The sequence below is a fragment of the Ictalurus punctatus genome, unplaced genomic scaffold (assembly GCF_001660625.3).
Source record: "Ictalurus punctatus breed USDA103 unplaced genomic scaffold, Coco_2.0 tig00163696, whole genome shotgun sequence".
Lineage (NCBI taxonomy): Eukaryota > Metazoa > Chordata > Actinopteri > Siluriformes > Ictaluridae > Ictalurus > Ictalurus punctatus.
In genome coordinates this window covers 46629-49582 of record NW_026521171.1, presented here as the reverse complement: position 1 = coordinate 49582, position 2954 = coordinate 46629, and the positions used below count along the sequence as shown (strand labels likewise).

Sequence of the window (2954 nt, the reverse complement as noted above, 5' to 3'; positions counted from 1 at the left end):
CCTGATTCCAATTGTTGGCTCCGCTGATCTTGGCTTTCAATAGACTAAAGTGTGGCTTCTGCTTGGTTAGAATGACAACCTGCAACCACACTGGCCCATTCTGGATAAGACTGGACAACCCTGATCTAAAGCAAATAACCACTGAGGTAAGTGCCACTTTGTGAGTTCTGAATCCGTCATGCCGGCTCGACGTCACTCGATGAACAGGGAAGGAACCGGGAGATGAGAAGACTTCCCACGGTTGACGAATGGCGATTTCAAGTTGAGGGTGCGTTTGCTTTGCGTTTTCCCGCTTGGAGGTGGGGAATTACAAGTCGCAACCTCGTGTCAAGCGCATCAGTACTCTTGTCTTCTTGATGAAGTAAAGAGCCAGGCTTCCACATTCAGTGGAAAAGCAGAGACTGCCCGTGATTTTGCAAGCAGCTGTTATCTGCCTTGCTACAAAAGCTCAATGGAAGGGAAACCGCTCCCAGCCTTTTTCGGGCGCAGACCTCTTGAAGACCTCTCGAGGTGAACTCGGCGAGCAGTACTTTACGGCAAATTTTCCAGTCACGCACAGAGTCTTGTTGAGCAACGAAAGAGCCAGGCTTCCACTTTCTGGGGAAAACCAGAGACTCCCTTTCATTTGGTAAGCAAATATTAACTGCTTTGCTACAAAAGAAGGAAATCTCCTCTGTAAAGGAGGTCTCGCTTTCTGGCTGTTCCTAGAGGACCTGATCCTACAGTGATGACAACCGCTCAGTCATTAAAGCAAAGTTCAGTATTTCTAGCTTGTTTCTACCCGGTCTCGAACCAGGGACCGTTTGCATGTGAGGCAAACGTGATAACCACTACACTACAGAAACCACGGTGCCGTGGCACTTTGGCTGTTGCCTATGGTCTTCTGATGAGAAGCGCACATACGTACACTTTGTTCACCAGAGCGGAATGGTGCAGCGTGGCATTGGTGGTATAGTGGTGAGCATAGCTCCAGTCCAAGCAGTTGACCCGGCTTCAATTCTTGGCCCGTCCACGGGTTGTAGCTTGGAGCTTCTCCAGGTACTTTATGGTAGTTGGCACAAAAGGAAGGAATCACCTACCTGAGAATGAGTTGGTCAACAGAATGTGCCATAGGCTTCTCTGCAGGCCTCCTACGACTCTTTCTGCTTCCCACTTGAGTTCTTAGTGCTCTCTTTGCTGTTTGTAAACACGTCAGCATGCAACAGGGCACGTTTGACCCGTGAACAGGGGCGAAAAGGTGAGAACATGCGGTCTCTCCGTGTCTGTCTCTTGTTAGCGACAAGCTAGCATGCAAACTGTGATGAGAGGTGTCCATTTTCCGCGATCAGCCATCTATATAGTCAATGTTTTATATTTAATAAGCAAATATGTCTATATGCTGATTGGTCTTAAGCAGCGTTGTCCAATCTTCAGCTTTTGGTTCCAATCTAGCAGGAGCCACACCTGATTCCAATTGTTGGCTCCGCTGATCTTGGCTTTCAATAGACTAAAGTGTGGCTTCTGCTTGGTTAGAATGACAACCTGCAACCACACTGGCCCATTCTGGAGAAGACTGGACAACCCTGATCTAAAGCAAATAACCACTGAGGTAAGTGCCACTTTGTGAGTTCTGAATCCGTCATGCCGGCTCGACGTCACTCGATGAACAGGGAAGGAACCGGGAGATGAGAAGACTTCCCACGGTTGAGGAATGGCGATTTCAAGTTGAGGGTGCGTTTGCTTTGCGTTTTCCCGCTTGGAGGTGGGGAATTACAAGTCGCAACCTCGTGTCAAGCGCATCAGTACTCTTGTCTTCTTGATGAAGGAAAGAGCCAGGCTTCCACATTCAGTGGAAAAGCAGAGACTGCCCGTGATTTTGCAAGCAGCTGTTATCTGCCTTGCGACAAAAGCTCAATGGAAGGGAAACCGCTCCCAGTTGACCCAGCTTCAATTCTTGGCCCGTCCACGGGTTGTAGCTTGGAGCTTCTCCAGGTACTTTATGGTAGTTGGCACAAAAGGAAGGAATCACCTACCTGAGAATGAGTTGGTCAACAGAATGTGCCATAGGCTTCTCTGCAGGCCTCCTACGACTCTTTCTGCTTCCCACTTGAGTTCTTAGTGCTCTCTTTGCTGTTTGTAAACACGTCATTATGCAACAGGGCACGTTTGACCCGTGAACAGGGGCGAAAAGGTGAGAACATGTGGTCTCTCCGTGTCTGTCTCTTGTTAGCGACAAGCTAGCATGCACACTGTGATGAGAGGTGTCCATTTTCCGCGATCAGCCATCTATATAGTCAATGTTTTATATTTAATAAGCAAATATGTCTATATGCTGATTGGTCTTAAGCAGCGTTGTCCAATCTTCAGCTTTTGGTTCCAATCTAGCAGGAGCCACACCTGATTCCAATTGTTGGCTCCGCTGATCTTGGCTTTCAATAGACTAAAGTGTGGCTTCTGCTTGGTTAGAATGACAACCTGCAACCACACTGGCCCATTCTGGATAAGACTGGACAACCCTGATCTGGGTTGTCCAGTCTAACCCTAACCCTAACCCCACTTGAGTTCTTAGTGCTCTCTTTGCTGTTTGTAAACACGTCATTATGCAACAGGGCACGTTTGACCCGTGAACAGGGGCGAAAAGGTGAGAACATGCGGTCTCTCCGTGTCTGTCTCTTGTTAGCGACAAGCTAGCATGCAAACTGTGATGAGAGGTGTCCATTTTCCGCGATCAGCCATCTATATAGTCAATGTTTTATATTTAATAAGCAAATATGTCTATATGCTGATTGGTCTTAAGCAGCGTTGTCCAATCTTCAGCTTTTGGTTCCAATCTAGCAGGAGCCACACCTGATTCCAATTGTTGGCTCCGCTGATCTTGGCTTTCAATAGACTAAAGTCTGGCTTCTGCTTGGTTAGAATGACAACCTGCAACCACACTGGCCCACTCTGGATAAGTCTGGACAACCCTGATCTAA

The 2954-nt window shown here is 47.8% G+C and overlaps 1 non-coding gene across 1 annotated transcript; it reads right to left on the bottom strand.

Annotated features, from left to right (window-relative positions):
• Nucleotides 1-772: 772 nt before the first annotated feature.
• Nucleotides 773-845, bottom strand: trnav-cac (transfer RNA valine (anticodon CAC)). Its single transcript has one exon. It is a non-coding gene; the product is annotated as a tRNA-Val (tRNA).
• Between the last annotated feature and the right edge of the window lie 2109 nt (nucleotides 846-2954).